This window comes from Protopterus annectens, chromosome 3.part1 (assembly GCF_019279795.1).
Source record: "Protopterus annectens isolate FY-2018-M chromosome 3.part1, PAN1.0, whole genome shotgun sequence".
Taxonomy (NCBI): Eukaryota; Metazoa; Chordata; order Ceratodontiformes; family Protopteridae; genus Protopterus; species Protopterus annectens.
This window is the reverse complement of record NC_056732.1, coordinates 512,284,535-512,308,767: the sequence shown is the minus strand read 5'-3', so window position 1 is coordinate 512,308,767 and position 24,233 is coordinate 512,284,535.

Sequence of the window (24,233 nt, the reverse complement as noted above, 5' to 3'; positions counted from 1 at the left end):
CTCTCACATGTGTTGGAATTTGTTGGGAGGAGAGGGTTGTCTGTGTACATGAGGCAGTTGTAACATTGCCTGAAGATTCACAGATTTACCAGCTGGACCGGAGAGGAGATTGACAACTGACCTTTGGACATGCTAGAATAGTATTGGGAATTCCTTTATAATTGAAAAAAGGGCCAATGGGGAACAAGTTACTCAAGGGGAGTTTGTGAGGGTGTAGTGCTTTTAATTTTTTAGTGCTGACTTAGTGAGCAAGTGCCAGGTAACTTAAATGCAATGTGTTACAGGTAACTTAAATGCAAAAATGACAAACAGTAACTTTCTTTCAAGTGAAACAAGGAAATAAGTACAGTAAGCAATGCAGATATCACTAGGGATCCACAGAAGCGCTGAAAAGCCACGTTTTAGGTGGAATTAGCGTTTCAGGGAAATAACAAGCAAACAAACAACAAGCATACAAACAAAGCTAGATTCAGCAGGCCTGGATCTAGTCTATGCTACAGCAGACAAGGTGTACCAATTTCAGTAAGAAACAGTTCAAATATGCAGGCACTATAAGCCTTTAACCAGAAATAACATTCCTCTTTGTCAGAATATGTTCATTGACTGTACTTATTATTGACTCCTGTGCAGCATTCTGGTCCTCAGGAAAAGAATGTGAACTTTAAATTGGTTTCTTCTGTTTTGCCCGTGGCATAAAAAGAATGTTTATCTGTAGTTCCTTGTTTTCCTTTGATGCTGTTTGAAAGCTTTGAAACCTCTGACTTCGTAATGGCTAAGACAATGGCTTCCAAAGTAAATGGCACAGAGGGTTGAATTTTGTTACATTTTGGTTAAGTTGCAATTAATTCAGGAATTTTTTATTAAAAATCAGTAAAATAATTTTATTTTGAGGGAAAACAGCAGTTTTTTTTCTGTAGAAACAGCTTACTCTGCACTCCAAATTATATTTTTAACTCCTTATGTTTTTTTCTGTTTCTGAATCATGTTGTTATATTTAGATTTGGTCATTTTAAGTGAACAGTATCCCAATGGACTGACATTGTCAACTTGTAGTGCTGGACCCCAAACCATGATCTTCGGTAACTGTACTAGACTCAGGTTTTCAAGGTTAAGATGCAGTCTAAACACTACTCACAATAACAGCATACTAAAAATGCAGTTACCATCAAGGTGTATTCTTCAAGAGTGAGATGAAATCTAAATGTATAATGGGTACTAAGCATTCTCAAAGGAAATGTATGCATGTATATGCATGTATATTCACTGGCAGGCTGTACACATAATTGCAACCATGACAATGATGAAGTCACATAAGAAGGTGGCATGTGGAAGAGAGTATGAAAGCAGTGTGAGTCAAGTGTAACAGGGCTTCCAAGATCCATAAACACTTTGTTTCACATGTTTGTTATATGCTATTGGTTATTGCTGAGAACAACCTAAACTGACTAAGGTCACAGGATGTTAAACTTGCTTTTCTATGATGCCATTTGAGACAGATCAGAAGTTAATGTGTATAAACTATTTCAGTGGCTGCACAGCAATTCATTCTGATGATTCAGATGAGTTTAGTGCATAAGTTTCTGGACAATGTTGTTTTGTCAGTGCTTTGGTTTGCTCATATTTTTTGCCATATCCCATAATAACACTGTTTCATAGGAAGGTGGCTAATGAGACAATGGATATATAACTCATGCATCACTACATCTGACCTTCATATTGCAGGAGATCTTCTACAAGGCCTTACACCTACAAGTTTACTGAGAACTTTGTCAGTGTTTAATAGCCTGCTGTCACTACATCTGTCCACCTCAGTATTGCAGAACCTTTGCCACAAGGCCCTACACCTACACGTTTACTGATAATTTTGTCAATGTTTAATAGCTTGCTGTCACTACATCTTACCTTAATATTGCAGGAGCTCTGCCACAAGGCCCCACACCTACATGTTTACTGAGAATTTTGTCAGTGTTTAATGTAAGCATATTTACCATGAAGAACGTTGCTGTGTATTAACTTTAATCAGTTAAACACATACCTACTCTGTGATTGAAAGTCTCTGTGAAATAGTCCATGCACTCTAAGAACCTTTTACTAAGTTGGCCACTGTCCTCTTTTGCTTGACCAGTAGACTTTAATGCATATGCCAGTTATTTAGTTTCAAGAAATGACAGACAACCTGTTTACTTGCATCTCTTTGTTAATTGCTTTGTTCTGGCTATAAACCGATTGCTCTCTGTAATAAATTGAGATGAGGGTCTCTCAGTGATCATCTCCCAATGTTTATAACTAAACATCTTGCACATCCATATTATCCATTATTTATAAAACAACACAAAACCTTTCCAACTTTAACCCAGAAATGTTCATTGCTACACTCTCATCTATTAACTAGAACTTTCTAAAAATCCTCCTCTTAAACAATTCTGTAATTGAATTTGATACAACTTTTCTAAATATCCTAAACATCTTTGCACCTCCTAGAATGAAGAGGCTGAAAACAAATAATGCAATTTGACTATCCAAAAAGAGTAGAATGCTAATGCGGTATAGAGAAAAAGAATGGCAGAAATATAAAATAACTCAATATCTTGAAAACTTCAGAATGCTTCACAATCATACTAAAAAGCAAATAAAAAGACAAAAAAACTATACTACAATAACTTTAATGCTATGTTTATTTTTTGGCACTTTAACTTTTCAGAGTTCTGAACTGTCTACATTTTTGCTTGACTGAAATATTTATATATTTGCTGGCATTGTTTTCTGTTTTCTGATATGTTCTGAAACTGATTCCACCCTATTCCTGTGGTGTTCTTAAAGTTGGTAAAACTGGTCTAACATCTTTTTTGTTATCTGATCGTTTCAAGGCTTGCTGATTTAAAAATAGTCCCTGTTTGTAAGTTCCTGCATACCACTGTTAGAATTTCCTTGTGTTCTAACTGGAGTGCTTCTCAAACAATCTGGAAATATAGTGCTGATAAGCATATTTTTTGGCACTTTAACTTTTCAGAGTTCTGCACTGTCTTAATTTTTGCTTGACTGAAATATATATATATATATATATATATATATATATATATATATATATATATATATATTTCCTAACATTGTTTTCTGTTTTCGGATATGTTATGAAACTGGTCCCACCTCCCTTACTCATGTGGTGTTGTTAATGTTGTTAAAACTGGTCTAACAGCTTTTACATTATCTGATTGTTTCAAGGCTTGCTGATTTAAAAATAATCACTGTTTGCAAATTCCTGCATACCACTTTTAGAATCTCCTTGTGTTCTGACTGAAGAGTGCTTCTCAAACAATCTGGAAATATAGTGCTAAGTATATTTTTTGGCACTTTAACTTTTTAGACTTCTGCACTGTCTTAATTTTTGCTTGACTGAAATATTTATATATTTTCTGGCATTGTTTTCTGTTTTCTGATTTGTTCTGAAACTGATCCCCCCCTACTCCTGTGGTCTTCTTAAAGTTAGTAAAGCTGGTCTAACAGCTTTTGTGTTATCTGATTGTTTCAAGGCTTGCTGATTTAAAAATAGTCCCTGTATGTAAGTTCCTGCATGCCACTGTTAGAATCTCCTTGTGGTCTAACTGAAGAGTGCTTCTCAAACAATCTGGAAATATAGTGCTGATAAGTATATTTTTTGGCACATTAACTTTTCAGAGCTCTGCACTGTCTTAATTTTTGCTTGACTGAAATATTTATATATTTGCTGGCATTGTTTTTTGTTTTCTGATCTGCTCTGAAACTGTTTTTTTCCTTCCTGCCCACCCTATTCCTGTGGTGTTGTTATAGTTGGTGGCTTTGCAGTTGCCCCCTCCTACTGTAAATTTGATCTGGGACACTCTTCCCAGTCTAGTGTTCATTCTACCTAACAAAGAGAGAACATTTAAGATGGCCAACCCACTTAAGTTCTTAACCTTGAATTATCTTCTGCTCCTCCTTTCTCCCTTTGCACTTTACTAAAAAAAAAAAAAATTCTCCTTGTGTTCTGACTAAGTGTACTTCTCAGCTGATAAGTCTATTTTTTGGCACATTTGAACTGTTCAGAGTTGAATAAAACAGCAATTGTTCTTTCTCACTCCCATTAGACAATGCTGTCACCCACTTCAATACAATATTCTTAAACCTATTAAATACTCTTGCCCCCCTAAACCAAGACAATAAAAAGTAACACTGACCCATGGTTAACCAAAGATACCACAACCTTGATGCATCTACAAGACAAAGCCTGGAAACACTACCAGAAATATAAACCCCCTCCTCCCTAAATGACTTTAAAGTACTTTGTAACAAAGTCAAAAAAATTATCATATCCAACCACAAGTCCTATTTCTCTATACTCCAAAACAACTGCAAGACAAACCCCAAAAAATTCTGGAATGGTATCACCACCCTCCTCAATCCTGGCAAAAAAGACAATCCGTGCCCTGATCCAAATGCCTCTGACTTGGCCATAGCCACTGAATTTAATTATTTTTTTATCACGATAATAGCCAAACTAACAACATACTTCACTAACAATGCTCCACCTTCACCCTCTCCTATCCCTTCCTCTACCACCACAAACAGCTCTATTCCCCCTCCCTTCTTTATCAAACCCACATCTACATCTACCATAAAAAACTCCTCATGAACTTGAAACCTTGCTCTAATGCCCCTGGTGACCTTCCCTCCTACTTTCTAAAAACAGCTGCCGAAGCCATTGTTTTCCCTATCTCCATTCTAATAAACCGATAAATCCAAGAAAGCTATGTTCACCGGCTCTGGAAAAAGATCTTTATCATACCACTTCAGAAAGGGGGCAACAATAACAATATTTCCAACTTTTGTCCAATTTCCATTTTATCCCCATCTCAAAAATACTAGAAAATGCAGCCACCCTACCTCATAGATAATCACCTGCTTACACCCGCACAGCATGGGTACAGACCTGGCCACAGTACTACCACCACTCTCCTCTCCTTCCTTGAAGCAATCAATAAAGCTCATGATTTTGACTATCTAGTATCTATCCTCCTTCTAGACTTATCCAAGGCCTTCTACACCATCTCTTATAATCTTCTTCTATCCAAACTCTACAATCTTAATCTATCCATCTCTTCTACCAACAAGTTCTCCAGTTACCTCTCTGATAGACAACAGGCTGTCAAATGGAGAAAAAAACACTTCCTCCTTTCTTTCCACCCCTACAGGTGTACCCCAGGGCTCCATATTAAGTTCCTTACTGTTCAAAATCTTCATAAATGACTTCCATCTGTCTATCCCCAAGGCTAATCTTATCCAATATGCAGATGACTCTACAACCATCTGTTCTGCCACCACCATCTCCTCTCTCTTAAAACTAACCCAAGAAGCCTTCTCTGTTACTGAGTGCTGGATGTCAGATAACCACTTAGCACTCAATGCTTCAAAAACTAAACTTATGATATTCACTCCCTCTAAAAATGCCATTATTGACAATAACTCTTTTATTATTACCAGGCAATGCAACTCCTCTCTCGAGATAGTATCCCATACCAAACTCTTAGGTGCCCTCATCAATGAACACTTTAAGTTTATATCCACCTACAAATGAATATCAGAAAAATTCACCAGAAACTTTGTATGCTTTACCACCACTACCGCTACCTCACCCCCTTCATTAGGTCTGTACTCTCAACTACATACCTCATTCCTTCCCTCATATATGGTGCCCCTCTACTCACTAACCTACAAGCTTCACTAAAGACTAAACTCATTTCCTGTTATAATAAAATCTCCAAGTTTGCCACTGGTTACAAATCCTCCACCCACCACTGTAATGCCCTTCACAAACTAAATTGGCTAGAGCTCCCCAATTATCTTACTTACGTTTAAACTCACTCATGCCCACAAATTTATCTTCTATCCATCTCTCTGCCCCTCTCTAGACTCTTCACTTAAAATGCACCTACCCAATAGACTCTTGAGATCAAATAATCAAAATCTGATTGAACTACACAAGCCTGCATGCCCACCAGGCAAACAACTACTATCCTTTTCCCTAGCACGGCTTTGGAACTCCCTGCCACCTCTCATTCGTATCACCCATAACCACTCTACCATTAAAACCTTACTTCATTCCCATCTTATATCCCTCTGAGAATGTTCCTGCTCTCACCCTATCTTCTAAGCTACCATTACCCTCATCCCCTTTCTTCCCACCCCTTTCACTCCTCATACACCACTTCTTTTTACTATTCTCTCTTTTCTTACTTGACAACTAATCTCTTCATATCCCCTGTATACTCTGCTATAACTCTTATATAATACCTATAGACATTTCCTTCACCTCTGTTTTAGATTTACCACTGTATGAACTAAGATATTTTGTAAATAAGTAATGACATTTTTTTTACCTTTGCTCTTGAAAATCATTAACTATATTACTCATTTTTATGATTTGTCTAAATTGTATAATGTTCTTATGGAGCTTTTCTCCCCAGGACTCCATTGAAGATGGGCTCTTCTTGGCACAATGGACTATCCCAAAAAACAAACTGTAAAATAAATAAAATAATTAAAATAAATAAATTGAATTAAGTTCAGAATACATGTTGAATAACTTGTATTTATTTAAACTGTATTTGCTTTAATACTGCTACACATTTAAGTGTGTTACCTTGCACTGCACTTGAATTGTTTTTAGTGCTGTTTTAGCTGCTTTCTGAAAAAAAAATTCTAAGCTTGCTTCCTACCTTTCCTGTAACTAGTCTAGTCCAGATACAGATTTGCTGTATCCAGGACTGTTGGCAAGCTTCTGAGCCCCCAAGCCTTTCTGTGTTGGAGGGAAGCCTTCTAACTTATCAGTGGGAGTGGTAAGCACTAGGTAGCCTATTTACCACGAGAGGAGTGGTTTCTGTCCCAGAAATTGTAGTTTACTGGCCATTTGGGCAGTTTTTCCATCTCTTTCAACTTTCTGGTTTAAAAGCCTGCATTTGTGTTTTTTCTGCCTTTCCAGTAACTAGTTTAGTCCAGATACAGATTTGCTGTTTCCAGGAATGTATGTAAGCTTCTGAGTCTCCCAAGCCTTTCTGTGTTGGAGGGAAGCCTTCTAGCTTATCAGTGGGAGTGGTAAGCACTAGGTAGCCTATCTACCACAAGAGGAGTGGTTTCAGGCCCAGAAATTGTAACTTATTGGCCATTTGGGCAGTTTTTCCATCTCTTTCAACTTTCTGGTTTAAAAGCCCAAATGTGTGCTTGTTTCCCACCTTTCTTGTAACTAGTCTAGTCCAGGTACAGATTTGCTGTATACAGGACTATTTGTAAACTTCTGAGCAGTGCCAAGGTCTGCTCTTCAATTTTCCCCTTAGATGTGCTAGTTCTCTCCTATCTTGCACATTTACCAGCTTATTAGTTTAGCACTTTACCAGACTTCTTGTAGCAATTATTGCAGCACAATAAAGTGCTACCAGCACTAAACGTTCTACAAGGAAACAGCTCCAGTACTTATTAATGTCCACCCCTCCAAGCATGTCTAAAGGTCAGTTCCCTGTGCTTTTTCCTATTAACCTGGTGAACTTGGGCATCCAGAGGAAATGTAGCAACTGCCTCAAGTACACTGACAACACTCTCCTCTTACCTCCTAACACTCAGACTTGTGAGAGATGCACTTATATATCCAAACTGGAAGCCATGCACTCTCCAGCCAAGGCCAGAATAGCTGGTCAGGAGGAGAAGGTCAATACTTGCACCACATCACATGGAGCACATAGCCCTCCAGAACACACACCAGCAATGCCTTCACATAAAAATAAAGACCATACACCCACCTTCATGAAGGATCTCAATATAAACCACGACTACCACAGCACAACACTAATCATGAGACACATAACTCTCCTAAACAGTGTGCCACTGAACTAAAGCCCCTAAGGCAAAACAGCATGCACAACACACTAGTCACAGGTGACTCAATAGTGAAGCACACTGATGTCCCACTCACTAGGTTAAATAAGGAGAAAGTAATAGTCAGCTGTCTGTCAAGTGCCAGGATCCACCACATAATGCACACACTCACGTTCCTCAACAACAGGTAAAATATCACTCTGTCATTGTACATGTGGGTGTGAATGACTTGAGATATACCTCCCTGGACTTCATGAAAAAAGACATGGAAAAGCTCTCGGATTATGTAGCCCAGGCGGTTATGACCCTAGCCCTGAGCAGCATCCTACCATCACCCAGAATGATACCACAGTACAGGCAGAAAATGAATGAATTCAACAATTGGCTAAGTTTCTGGTGTCATTCTAAGGGGATCCAGTATCTGTCTGCCCGGGATGACATGATTGACAGACCTCGACGCTTTGCCAGAGATGGCTTGCATCTGTCACAACTGGGCTTCCAGATACTGGCCAAGGCTGTTGCACCCCTGTAGTGCCTTTTTTAGGTGGTGTTCCAAAGACCAAATTACCACTGTAACAGCTACAAACAAATGCAATCTGAAGGTCATGCAGCTCAGTGCTAGAAGTTTAAATCTCAAAATGCACTCACTAGAAGTACTCCTTAAAATGGAAAACATCAACATTTGTTCTGTATCAGAGACCTGGTTCAAGGCAGAAGAATGCACCCCTGCACTACCAGGCTATAACTCATTCCACACCTTTCAGCCCCAGAACCTGGACCGAAGCTTCAAAGGTGGTGGTGTTTCCATATTCATAAAGGATGCGCACACCTCCAGACTGGTAGCCCAACATAACGCATCTCAGATACTTCAAGTGCAGCTAACATTGGGAAAGACGGCGATTCAGGTCATAGCCTGCTATAGGTACCCAGCCATGTCCTAAGTCACACAGTCCATGTTCCTAATCACCCTTAACAATATTAGGGTCCAACCTAACACTCTTATACTGCATGATTCAACTACCCCTCCATTAACTGGGAAAACTACTCATGTACCAATACACTTGCCGTACATTTCCTGAAATTCATTAATTCCAATACCCTGGATCAGCTCGTTCTTACCCCCACCAGAGGTTGCAACATCCTTGACCTGGTCATTACTAACATGGGCAACCATTGCTCTACACCAGTAGTCAACTCCTCCCTAGTTAGATCCGACCAAAAACTAATCACCTTGGAAATCCACATTCATTCCTCCACCCTGCAAAGGTACCCACCATGAAAACTTCTCCAAAGCTAACTTTGGGCTCCTAAAAACAGAGGTGGCTAACTTCACAGCCACCATGCAAATGGAGAATAGTTACATGACTGCCAAATCATACACCAGTGCACTGTCTGAACACGTACACAAATGCATGGATCTCGCCATACCCAATAGAACTGAGATGCTCTCCTCCAAGAAAAGGATGCCAATCTGGTGGTCCCCTGCCATAAACAAACTCTACAACAGAAGGAAGAAACTGATGCGGAATAAGGTGAAGTCCCAAGACTGGAAAAACTCCCTTATTAGCCTCAACAAAAAGTTGAGATCCCTCATCAAGTCCTCTAAAGCTAGCTATGAAAACAGAATTTCAGCAGATAGTAAAGACAACAACATGGCTTTCTATAGTAATGTGAAGAATCTCCATGGTAATACCCAGATTGCTCTGAGCTACAACACAATGGTACCTCCTATACTGCGCCAACAGATATTGTCAATATACTGGTAAACAGATTCATTGCCAACTTTACCCCTCTCCCCCCAAAGGACCAATCACAATACCAGTAGATTGCCAGGCACCCAGTATTACTGCTGCTCAGGTTAAAACAGCACTGTCCAAGGCCAAGAATATAGCTTCTATGGTTCCTGACAATATCCCTGGCTGTGTTCTACATGAACTACAGAGTGAATTGGCACCTCACCTGTGCGCCCTGTTCAGTTACAGCCTCATCTCTAGCTTTGTCCCTACCAAATGGCGCACGGGTACAGTCATCCCTCTCCTCAAAAGAGGAGCAACTACAGACCCTGGGAACTATTGTCCCATTAGCCTGACGAGTCTGATATGCAAAACTGTAGAACGCATCATCATAGACCTAATAAACAAGGACATAGGGAATCTCCAAACTCTGGATCCTACACAGTTTGGTTTTGTGAAGGTTAGATCATGCCTGCTCAACTTCGTTGACTTCTTTGAGTCAGTCACCAGAGCTGTGGATGAAAACAAAGTGGTTCATACAGTCTACCTTGATCTGGCCAAGGCCTTTAATACCATTCCCTACCCAGTATTCATAGAAAAATTCACTAAGCTAGGCATCAACCCATATATCTCTAGGTGGGCTGCAAACTGACTCACAGATATAACCCACAGTGTGAAAGTAGCTGACTCCAAGTCAGACTGCTGACCAGTCACGAGTGGAGTCCCACAGGGTTTGGTCCTGGGTCCTCTCCTGTTGGTATCTACTTCGCTGAAGTCCAGGCCAACATGAAAGAACTCTGGCTGACAAAGTTCACAGATGATTACAAGTTGGGAGATATTATTAACTTCCCAAGTGATGTTGACATCCTGCAGAAAGGCCTCACTGAGATCAACGACTGGTATCAGAACCATGGCCTTAAGCTCAATGCCAAAAAATATGTCATCATCCCCCTTGGGAAAAACCCAGTTCTCTTGAATTACCACATTGATGGTAGTCCACTCAACACACAAGGTGTTATAAGAGATCTGGGAACACAGGTTAACAGCAACCTCTCTTTTGACCACCACATTGCCACCGTTGTCAGAAAGTTCTTCTATGTGGCACATCTCATTACTAAGTGTTTTGCATCCAGGAAGAGAGAGGTCATCGCCTCCCTCTACTCTTCCTTCATTAGGCCAATCATTGAGTACAGTGCCCATTTGCCATGTACCTCACTAGACACCTGCAACAACTGGAGAGGCCACAAATGTACCTCAGAAAGAGGATCCTAGGCCTTAAATGGTTGTCCTGTATGGACAGAATACAAAAACTCCAGCTAGGCATTCTCTGTCTCATATTGCCTGCTTAGAGGCAATCTCTGCTTGACTTACAAAGCCATGTCTGACCCAGCTCTGTTAGAAATTCTACATCTAAAGAAATCCCAATCCCTCCATACCACAGGCTCCAGAGACCTCAACCTCATTACCACAATCAACAGAACATGCTGGAGGGACAGGTTCATAACCCAGAGACTGCCCATGCTATGGATTAGACTTCCCATACATGTCAAGCAGAGCACCTCACTGGCCCTCTTCAAAAGAAATCTTGATGAGTGGATGGGAAATAGAAAATTCACCCCGGGGATCACTCCAGTGGCTTTACTCGACAGAGGTACTGGGAGCAAAGGTCTGGTGGCATGATGCCAGGATAATCCTATGTGCTAGGCTTGTAAAGGCTCCAGGGCCATTAGCCTAGTACACATGTATGAACCTATGAACTAAAGACAACACTAAAAAGTTTTGGACATCTATTAAAGAAATATTAAATCATGACCAAAAATTCAACCCTAAACTCCTCTCCCGATAACTCACCACTTGAAACTGCAATACAGTTCAAATCTTTTTTTCATAGAAAGTATAGCATCTTTAACCAAGGATTCCTTAACAGCTAATCTTAACCCTGCCCAACAGCCACATATCACCTTATCCACTTTCACTCTCAGATGTCTGTCCACATCCTATATAAAACTACTCTTAAACAAACTTAAACCATGCAGTTTTTCATATGATGACTTTCCAAGTATGTACCTAAAAATAGCAGTCAATAGCATTGCCTATCTTGTCTCAAACCTCATAAATAGGTCAGTCCTGGAATTCCCACATTTCCTCTCTCTGGAAAAAGTCACACATTATCTCTCTGCACAAAGGAGGAAATTCAACAGACATTAATAACTTTAAACCTATAGCAATCGTATCTCCCCTCAACAAAATACTTGAAAAACATTCAAAAACAATTGCTAGACTCTCTACTGCAGGAAGAACTCCTGTCCCCTACACAACATGGCTTCCATTCTTCCCATAGCACAAGCACTGCCCTTCTAACATGTACAGATACTATAAATAAAGCTTGAGATAATGTCAAACTAATTTCTTCCTTATTTGTATACTTGTCTAAAGTCTTCAACACAGTTTGTCACAGTAAGCTTCTACTTTAAATGTCCTCACTAGGTCTCTCTCAGCCCGTCCTTCTGTGGTTGAAAAGCAATCTGTCCAATAGGTAACAGTCAGTAAAATGTCACTCCATGCTCTCTCATTACTTTCCAGTCATGACTGGTGTACTACAAGGCTCTATCCTTGGTCCCCTCCTCTTTACCATTTTCACCAACACCCTCTATACTTCCACACAGCAGGCCACCCTAAAACAATATGCAGATGATTCCACTCTCATTTGCACATCTGACAACATGGTACACCTACAAAAAATTACTCATGAAACTTCAACAGCCACTGAAATAATGCTTCATAACTCACAACTCATTCTCAACCCAGAAAATTACTACTTATTTCCCCAAATCCTTATCTCATGAAAAAAAAAATGTAAAGTCCTCTCTCCTGATAATAAAACTATTGAAGTCACTTCTCATAGCAAACTATTAGGGGTAACAGTGGATGATATTCTTACATTTGACCAGCATATATAAAAATACAAAAGAAAAACTCATAAAAAACTAGAGATGTTTTACAGAGCCAAACATTTTCTCACCAACATAACTAAAACTATACCTGCTGTGATGAAAGGAGGTACTGCCTGCCCAGCTAGCTGGAATTTTGTAAATAATTACATGTCATTGGTGAATATCATAATGATTTGTGTAAGATACGTGTGTTACATATGTATTAGAACTGTATGTCATGTGTATAGCAAACTGCTTGCACAGATGTGTGTGTTGAAAAGGGCATTTGCAAAATGCTTGTGTTTATAATGGATCCACAGTGTGCCTACTGGAAAAGACAGAAATGTGCATGTACTATTGTAACTGTTTAAATGTATATATTTTAACAGTGGAAACTAGAATACAGGAGGTTAACTTCAGAAAAATAAAAAGGTGTTATCTTTCAGTTTCAGTGCAGAGGGAGACATCATGTCTGTCCTAGGGAGCTTTCTGTACTGCCTTTAGGGTGAATTAATTGCTAGTCTTGAAATGTGGAGGAATGACATTGTTTTATGACTTCCAGCATCTGCCAAAGATATGATGTCTATGTATTTTCACAGGTAGATGCTAAATACTGCCAGATTCCAGCAGTGGGGGGTTCACCTGGGATAGAGTCAGATGACAAGAAATTATGTCATTCTGTAAGCTATCCCAGCAGTAATATTTGAGATATTAATTTGAGGAGTTTTAGAGAGAGGCAGCATTCTGTATTCGGCCTTGGACCTGACAAGAACCATTCACCACAAATCTGCCTTGCTCTGTAAGTAAGTTTCTAGGGTATAGTAACTCTCTAAGATACAGTCAGAAATATAGCAAAGCTTATTTTAGATATTTTTCTTTATTTATTTGAGACTGTCCTGCAATGTTGTTTTAAATATTTCCCAGGACTTTGAACTCTGATGTCACTGTGAATATACATTTAGTATTGTTTTGTTATTTCATTATTTATTATTAAATATATTTAAACCTTTCATTGTGGCTGATCTGTGTAGAGATATTTACGTTTTGAGAGTACTTGCATATTTATTTGGTCACACTTTGTGGGCCACTCCTAATAGCTTGGCTCTTGGTCAAACTACCATTTACGTTAATATTAATATTACACCGCAAGATTGGACACCCTTTATTAAGGTCCTTAAAGTAACTGATAAGGAGTTGGCTGGTGGCAGTGATAACTACCTTATAGTCTGTGCAAAAGTGAACATAGCTAGTAAACCTGTGCCAAACGTTCCCTGGGGTTTGTGTGTGTGTGTGTGTGTGTGTGTGTGTGTGTGTGTGTGTGTGTGTGTGTGTGTGTGTGTGTGTGTGTGTGCGTGTGTGTTTGTATAAATCAAACCTCAAAGAGTGTGTGTGTCAGCTACTTGGGCAGGGACACAAAACACTAGTTGGATAGATAGTGTGCTGGATGTCTTGGCTTGGCCACTCAGCTGAGATTTCAACTCTATAGCTGTGCCAGTGGGAAGTCTTACTGGGGATCTGGAGAAAGAGGGAGAAACCAGCACTGGACTGACTGTGGTTTTTGTGTGCTCTTAAGGGTAACTGTACTTGAGGCAGAGAACTGCATCTGGAAATATGGTGAGTGTATGTTATCATCTCAGTGTATGTCCCCCACTGGTGCCAGAGGTGAGGACTTAAAGTTCTTTATTACTGGTCCAGTGGTGGGGCATCACATTATTGGTTGGCAATGGTAAGATATCTACATATTGGAATTCAGTGGTGTGGATATTGAACTCCTGTAGCCTTTAAACAGTGGTCATGAAAGAAGATAATTGTACTCTCAAGCAGCCCCATGGTGAACATTCAGAGTTTCATATCACAATAGTTGTATTTATTTTTTGCTAGCTTAGTTAGTCAGGGAGAGCAGGCAAGGATGTCAGCAAAGGAGTATGGCAAGCTGACAAGAAGCCAGTTGGCTGAGATTTGCCAAGACAAAGAAATGATTCATGCAAACCTGACTTAAGCAGAAATGATTGCAGCCTTAACCACAGCTACATCACAGACCAGCAACCAGGAGGACAACCAGACTGGCCTTGGGGATGTGCACTTTTCTGAAAATGGACAGTTCAGCATTGCCTCAGAGGACTTAAAATTCCATCTGGAGTTAAAGAGACTTGAGCTGGAGGCCAAACAGGTGGAACTAGAATCAGCAGAGACACTGCACTGTTTGGAGGCTGAAGAAAAGGAGAAACAGATGTCATTAGAATTAGGAGAGAGACTGAGACATCTGGAAGCCAAAGAAAATAAGAGACTGAGAAGTTTGGAGGTTGAAGAAAATGAGAGACTGAAGCAACATGAAAAGGAAATACTGACTCTTCACCAGGATCATGGAGGTAACGGGGAAGGGAGTAACCGAACCCAGAAGCAATACAGGTCAATACATTTCTTCCACAATTTACAGAAGGTGATAATTTTGATAGTTTATTCATATCTTTGAAAAGGAATGTAAACAGTATAATGTTGACCAAGCGCTCTGGGTATGGTTCCTGACCCCCTTATGTCATGGTAAAGCTGTAACTGCTGTTACTAAATTGTCTGATACTGATTCCTTAAATTATAATACTGTTAAAAATTATTTATTAGAGTATTTTAAGTTAACACCTGAAGCTTACAGAAAAAAAAGTTTTGTGAGCATAGATGCAAGGCAGATGAAAGTGTGTGTGAATATATTAATGGACTAAACACTTATTTTCTTAAGTGGGTGAGTGATTGGGTGCCAGGTCACCACTTTTGAAGGGCTGGCCGACCTTTTGGTGAGGGGAACAAGCCCTTAGCACTTTGCCTGAGGACATGAGAATAACGTTGTCAGATAGAGAATGTTATACTGAAGATGAGTTGGGGAAAAGGGAGACCTATGGGTTGGCAGGGAGGTTGACATAATGGTTAAGGGGTTTACCTTGCAAACATAAGGTACAGGGTTTGATTCTCACAAGGGATAATTGGCTAGGCTTAAAAAGGTCCGCAATGTATTTTCACAGGTAGATGCTAAATACTGCCAGATTCCAGCAGTGGGGGTTTCACCTGGGGTAAAGTCAGATGACAAGAAATTATGTCATTCTGCAAGCTATCCCAGCAATAATATTTGAGATATAAATTTGAGGCATTTTTAGAGAGCGACAGCATTCTATATTCGGTCTTGGACCTGACAAGAACCATTCACCACACATCTGCCTTGCTCTTTAAGTAAGTTTTTAGGGTATAGTAACTCTCTTAGATGCAGTCAGGAATATAGCAAAGCTTAGTTTAGATATTTTTCTTTATTTATTTGAGCAATTTTGCTTTAAATATTTCCCAGGATTTTGAACTCTGATGTCACTGTGAATATAAACTTAGTATTGTCTTATTTTTTTATTACTTATTATTAAAAATATTTAAACCTTTCGTTATGGCTGATCTGTATAGAGATATTTAAGTTTTGAGAGTACTTACATATGTATTTGGTGACACTGTGTGGGCCACTCCTAATAGCCTTACTCTTGGTCACACTGACATTTGTGTTAATATTAATATTACACTACAAGATTGGACACCCCTTGTTAAGATCCTTAAAGTAGCTGATAAGGAGTTGGCTGGTGGCAGTGATAACTACTTTATAGTTTGGGAAAAAGGGTGTATAACTAGTAAACCTGTGCCAGCCTTTTCCAGGTGTGTTTGTGTGTGTGTGTGTGTGTGTGTGTGTGTGTGTGTGTGTGTGTGTGTGTGTGTGTGTGTGTGTGTGTGTGTGTGTGCGTGGTGTGTGTGTGTGTGAGTGTATGTAAATCAAACCTCAAAGAGTGTGTGTCAGCTACTTGGGCAGAGACATGAAGCACTGGTTGGACATAGAGGGTGTTGGAGGTCTTGGCTTGGCCACTCAGCTAAGATCTCAACTCTATAGCTGTGCCAGTGGGGAGACTTACTGGGAATCTGGAGATAGAGGGAGAAATCAGCCCCAGACTGACTGTGGTCTCTGTGTGCTCTTAAGAGAAACTGCACTTAAGGTAGAAAGCTGCATCTGGAAATATGGTGTGTGTACCTGTTATCGTCTCAGTGTATGTCCCCCACTGGTGCCAGTGGAGAGGACTTAGGGCACCACATTATTGGTTGGCAATGGTGGGAAATCTACATATTGGGATTCACTGGTGTGGATATTGAACTCCTGTAGTCTGTAAGCAGTGGTCTCTAAAGAAGGTAATTGTACTGTCAAGCAGCTACATGGTGAACATTCAGAGTTTCACATCACAATAGTTTTATTTATTTTTTTGTTAGCTTAGTTAGTCAGGGAGAGCAGGCAAGGATGTCAGCAGAGGAGTATGGCAAGCTGACATTAAGCCAGTTGGCTGAGATGTGCCAAGACAAAGAACTGGTACCTTTAATTCTCTCAGTGTATGTTCTCCACTGGTGCCAGTGTTGAGGATTGAGACTCTTTGATTACTGGTCCAGTGGTGGGGCATCACACTTGCCACTACTTATCTCCTCCCCACACTTCTTTATGGCTCTCCCATCCTTACTGACCTCCAGGCTTCACAAACACTAAAACATGAGCAATGCTATAACAAAGTTGCTAAATTTGCTGCACATACCCCTTTCAGAACATACCACTATATAACAATGAAAAGACAAAACTGGTTAGAACTTCCACATCAACTATATATACACAACTTCTTACCTCCTATAAAATTATCCATCATCCATCTGCCTGAGCATTTTACACAACTGGGTCTTACACCACTCTAGTGCTTAACAGAGTTTTTTTTCAAATATAAGAGCATAATCACTGCATTTCATGCCCTATGTAAATGTTTAATTCACTACATGTGAATCTATTAAACAGATTGGTAAAATAGTTCTGATTTTCTTTCTATATAGTGGCAGAGGTTTGACATCATCTGTTTAGAATGATATCAGTTGCACTTTTAAAAAAGTTATTTGTTGCTTAATTTTACTTGTAGGCTAACACACTCAAGTGTGCTAGCCGTTTAAAAGCATTTATAGCATTTACTGTCTGTTTTTCTTCTGTTTTCTGCAAAACAGAAAAAAAAAAAAAAAAAAAATCTTGTTTTCCCGCCTTACTGAACTAGAATAGTCCAGTCTTCAGAGTTTGCTGATCTCTGGGCTTTGGCTTGGTTCCTGTGCTATTCCATATCCTTATTTGGATAAAGGGAAGCTTCTTTATTCACCAGTGGGAGTGGGGAGCACTGAGCAGCCTATTTGTCCCTAGAGCAGTGGTTCCAGCCAGAAACTTGTAGTCTATTGGCCATTTTGGGTCAATTCCTAGGTCTTTTCAACCCCCTGCTATAAAGCCCACTTTAGCACTCTTTTGCGTGATTTAGCGTGGAATTGCCCATAGAGCACCATCGGGCAGCGCCGGTTAAACAAGGTTAAACTATTTCTGGCTCCGTAAAGTCTGCTCTTCAATTTTTCCCTTAGAACTTCTCTACTTGCAATCTAAACAGTCTATTCTCTATCTCAATAGCTCAGCACTTGCTCCTAAAGCATTTTTATATAGGTAAAGTACTTGTATACTAAACAAAGTACTACATTAGCCTAGAATCCCCTTGAATACCCATTTCCCTATAGGACCCTTCTGACTCAGTTACACAGCAAACTTTTTCACTTTTTCTAGCATGTCGAAGGGTCAGTTGCTAGCGTCCTCTCCTGTTCAGCTGGTGAATCTGGGCATCTTGAGGCAATGTTACAATTGCCTCATGTACACAGACAACCCACTCCTTCTCCCACAAAACACAAATACATGTGAGAGATGCAACTATATAGCCAAACTGGAGGCTGAGCTCTCTCAACTCAGGACTGGCAAGACCAGACAGGAGGAGAAGGAAACCACGCACACCACAAACCCAGTTTCACATAGAACTATCACAACTGCAAAACAAACACATAAACACACAAAGACATACTCGGAGGCACTGATCAAAAATCTACCAAAACTACAGAGGCCTCCAAAGCAGACACCCAAGCAACTGCCACCTCAAGACATAAGACATGCAACACATAGTTCTCAAAGTCAGTGTGCTAAACAGTCACAGCCCTTAAGGCCAAACACAATGCCAGACACACTTGTTATAGGTGACTCCATAGTCAGACACACTGACGTCCCTCTCACCAGACTGAACAAGGAAAAGATCACAGTTAGCTGCCTGTCAGGCGCTAGAATCCGCCACATAACACAAGCACTCAGGTCACTCCACAGCAAGTACAAGTATGACTCAGTCATTGTCCATGCTGGTGTGAACGACCTGAGACGTACCTTCCTGGACTACATGAAAAGAGACATAGAGGAGCTCTCAGATTATGTAGCCCAGGCCGGTATGACCCTGACCCTGAGCAGTATCCTACCCTCACCAAGAATGATGCCACAATATAGAGACAAAATGATCAGCTTTAATAATTGGCTTAATTACTGGTGTCATTCTAAGGGGATCCAATGTCTGTCTGCCTGGGATGACATGCTTGACAAGCCACGCTGCCAAGGGACAGCTTGCACCTGTCACCCTGGGCTTCTGGATATTGGCAAAGGCTCTTGCCACCCCATAGTGCCTTTTTAGGCAAGGCTCAAATGATAAACCTACCGCCCTAGAAAACAAAAATGGAGAAAAACTAAGGGTAATACTGCTCAATGCCAGAAGTCTAAACCTCAAGATGCACGCCCTCGAAGCCCTCCTCAGTATGGAGAACACCGATGTTTGTGCTGTGACTGAAACCTGGTTCAAGGCTCCTGAGAGCACCCCAGCACTATCAGGTTATACCTCATATCATGCGTTCCGGCCCCAAAATCCAGAAAGAACCACAAAAGGAGGGGGAGTATCCATATTCATAAAGGATACCCACACCTCCAGGTTAGTGGCAACGCACGAAGCATCGGAGACCATCCAGGTGCAATTAACCATAGGTAAAACTGCCCTACAGTTTGTAACATGCTACAGACCACCTTCTCAAACTCAGGAAACCCACACAGCCTTCCTGAAGACACTGGAGAGTATAAATGTCTCTCCAAACACCATCATATTGGGTGACTTCAACTACCCAAACATAGACTGGGAACATTACTCAAGCCTCAACACCCTAGCCCAAAGGTTCCTTGAGTTCATAAACTCAAATGCTATGGAACAACTAGTCACCATTCCCACAAGAGGAGAAAATATACTAGACCTGATCATCACAAACATGGGGACAAAATGCTCCACACCGAAGTATATCCCTCATTGGTGAGATCAGACCATAAATTAATCTCACTGGAGATCCACATCCCGCCCCCACCCCAGCAAAAGACCACAGTGAAGAACTTCTCAAAAGCAAACTTCACACTTCTTAAGACTGGAGTGGTATCCTTCAAGGCCCCCGAGCCAGTGGAAACCACAACCCACGCTGCTGAAACCCTTACAAATGCCTTTACGAGCACCTCCAGGAATGTATGGATCAAGCAATCCCTAATAAAATCAAGACCCTTTCCACCAAAGGCAGGCACCGGTCTGGTGGACTCCAGCCATAAACAAACTCTACAACAAGAGTAGAAAGCTACTACATGACAGAGCAAAATCCTTAAATGAGCAGGCATCTCTGATCAATACTAGCAAAAACTACGATCACTCATAAAATCATCCAAGGCCAACTTTGAGAGAAAAATCGCTAATGACACAAAGACAATCATAAAGCCTTCTTTAGCTATGTTAGAAACCTGGGTGGAAACTCCCAGATATGCTCAGAATTAGTCCAAAATGATAAAAAAATCACTGAACCCACAGACATTGCCAACATACTGGCAGACAGGTTCAGTGCAAATTTCTCCCTCCCCCCCTAAAGGAGAAAAATCTATCCCACCAGAGTCTAGCCTCCCAAACATCTCAGATGCCCAGGTGAGAGCTGCTCTCTCTAAAGCAAAAAACACAGCATCAATGGGACCGGACGGTGTCCCCGGATGTGTGCTACACGAACTCAATAAGGAACTAAACCCACACATAAGGCTGCTGTTTAATCTTAGCCTTACTACAGGATACGTACCCAAAGAATGGCGTACGGCAACTGTGGTCCCACTCCACAAAGGCGGTGCTTCTACGGACCCTGGAAATTACCGCCCCATAAGCTTGACGAGCTTTGTCTGCAAAGCTATGGAGAGGATCATAATGGAACTCATAAATAAAGACAGTGGGGACCTACAGACACTGGATCCTACCCAATTTGGCTTTGTCAAGGGCAGATCCTGCCTCTTGAACTTGGTCGACTTTTTCGAAACAGTCACTAAGGCCATTGATGAGGGTAAGGCAGTTCACACAGCCTACCTTGTCCTAGCAAAAGCGTTCGACACAATACCCCACTCGGGCATCATAGAAAAGCTCACCAGCTTAGATGTAAACCCATATGTCACAAGATGGGTTGCAAACTGGCTCAAGGACAGAACACACAGGGTTAGAGTTGCTGGTGCCATGTCAGACTCTAAGCTGGTCACGAGCGGTGTCCCACAGGGCTCAGTCCTGGGCCTCCTCTTGTTCGGCATTTATTTTTCTAAAGTGCAGGCAAACATAGGGGGATTGTGGTTGACAAAATTTGCAGATGACTGCAAACTGGGCACCATAATTGACACTCCATCAGACACAGACATCCTCCAGAAAGGTCTCATAGAAATGGATAACTGGTGCCAGAGCCATGGCCTTAAGCTAAATGCCAAAAAATGTATAGTCATACCCTTTGGGAAAAACAAGGTAACCCCTAATTACCACATAGGTGGTAATCCATTAAACACGGAAGAAGTTATCAGGGACCTGGGGACCCAAGTTGACAGTAACCTCTCTTTTGACACTCACATTGCCAAAGTGGTTAGGAAGACCTTCTACATTGCCCATCTGATCATGAAGGGATTCACATCCAGATCAGGAGAGGTCATTGTACCCTGTACTCTTCACTTATCAGACCAATGATTGAGTACAACGCCCCATTTGGAATGTACCTTACCCGACACCTGCAGCAGTTGGAAAGAACCCAAAAGTTCCACACCAAAAGGATAAAGGGGCTCAAACATATGTCATACGATGCCCGACTGAAGAAACTCCAGCTCTATTCAGTCGCATACCGCCTGCTCAGAGGTGGTCTGTGCCTGACATACAAGGCCATGTCCAACCCTGAATTAATGGACATGCTCCACCTCAAAAAATCCAAATCCACCAGAGCCACGAGAGCAAGAGACTTAAACCTCAACACGGATATAAATAGGACGTGCTGGAGGGACAGATTCATCACCCAGAGACTCCCTACACTATGGAACAGAATCCCAGTCCATGTGAGGCAGAGCCCCTCACTGACTCTGTTCAAGAGAAATCTTGACGAGTGGATGGGAGATCGTAGGTTTACCCCGGGAATCATCTCTGTATCACTGCTGGATAGACGCACAGCAAATTAATGGGTATAGTATTCTCATCCTAAGGGGTGGTGAAAGCCACACACACTCTGGCTAGGCTTATAAATGCCCTAGGGCAGATAGCCTAGTATGAACCTATGAACCTATGAACAGAGGGTCATATTGTGAGTATGAATTGTGAAGCTAATGTTACTAGTAAAAAAGTGAGAAAAGTACATGGCCCACAATATATCCTCATGGAACAACCACAGTGAAGATACCATGTTCTGCCTGTTTTGCTGGTACATTAAATGCTCTTTGCATTAAGTAGCTCTGGAATCAGATTGAGGTATTCTGACTGAAACTGTGAGACTAAAGTTTAATTAGAAGAGGATTACGTATGACACTTTTAAAGACTGTAGTGAATTCTCTGTATTTAGTTCCCGTGAGTTAGTACTGTTCATTAATGCTATGGTTTTCTCTGTAAGTGTATAAAAATAACTGTAAGAATACTGTGTCTAGTCCAGAAATGAATGAGGTGCATGTCAGCTGTCAAGCTGAGCAGTGGTAATGGGGGGGGGGGTCAAGAGTGACTGGAGGGTGATTGGTGAGTTTTGGTAAGGCTATCAAACTTTAGTGAGGCAGAGGAGAAAATGATTAGATGCACCCATAACCAAATGGCAGAAAATGCAGCTTTTAAACATCAAAAAAGGGAGATAAGAATCAGGCACTGATGGTGATTCAGTGAGTTCATAATATAAATTATTGTTGACAATACTTCTGCACCTCCTCCTGAAGATATATCTAAAGCTTTGGAGGATGCATCTTACACGTCTTTCTCTGCAATAAGTTATAAGCATGCTATTGCCTAAATCTGAACTGGCAAAACACTAGCCAGGCTGACAACTGTTTAGCCGCCATCTTTTCTTCCCAAATAAAATGGGCTTCTGAAGGGCAGGAGGTCCATACACCATGGGCAGCTTTTGCATTCTCTGTCAAAGGAAGCTCAGGTTTTGTCTTTCCACTCACAGCACTTCTGATTATGTCAGGAAGATGTCTAATGCTGCAAAGTGTCAATTTCAGTTTGATTTTTTAGATGTGAGTCTCGATTTATAGCTTTGGTTAATCTGATACAACAGAATACTGCTGCAAAGATGATCATTACTAAGTCTCATGGGCCTACTTTTCATATTACAAGAGATGCAATAAAGGGATGCCACCTGCTCACTGTTTTATGAATTTAGTACTAGAGCCCTGTCACTAGTCCAAGGCAAAAAACACAGCCTCTTTGGTACCAGACAACATCCCAGGCTGTCTTCTAAACAGGCTAAAACATGAACTAGCATCACCACTAAGCACCCTTTTCAATCATAGCCTAACCACAGGCTTTGTTTCTGCAGAATGGAGAACAGCAACAGTTATTCTCCTCCACAAACGTGACATAGCAACAGACCCAGGGAATTTCAGACCCATAAGTCTGACCAGTCACATCTGTAAGGCCATGGAACATATTATTATGGACCTCATAAATAAAGATATAGGTGACCTCCAAACACAGGATCCTGCTCAATTCGGCTTCATGAAGGGCAGATTCTGCCTGTTAAATCTGGTGGATTTCTTTGAAAATGTGACCAAGGTCATTGACGAGGGCAAATATGTGCACACAGCATACCTTGATTTGGCAGAGGCCTTTGACACAATCCCACATTCAGGCATTACTGATAAACTTAGCAAACTGAATGTAAACCCCTTCATTGTAAGATGCGTTGCCAACTGGCTCACAAACCAGACACACACTATCAAAGTGGGTGACTCCACATCAGCCAGCAGACCTGTTGCCAGTGGGGTGCCATAGGGGTCAGTGCTAGGCCCCCTACTGTTTGATATATACTTCACAGACGTTTAGGTCAAAACTAAGGGGTTGTGACAGACCAAGTTTGTAGATGATTGCAAACTAGGTGCTGAATCCCCAAATGATATCAGTATACGCCAAGAGGGTCTTACACAGAACAATGACTGGTGTATTAGTTACAGTCTCAAACTGAATGCATAGAAATGCATCATCATTCTCTTCAGCACAAACAATATCCCATCACACTATCAAATCAACAACAGTACCCTAAGTACCCAGGAAGTGGTAAGGGAGCTGGGATCACAAGTTGACTGCGACCTTAACTTCAACCACCATGTGTCTACTGTAGTAAGGAAAGCTTTCTACGTAGTGCACTTGATTAGTAAAGGCATTGCCTCAAGAGCAAAAGAAGTTATAACCCTCTATACTTGGCACTTATTTAGCCCATAATTGAGTATAATGCCCCATTTGGCATG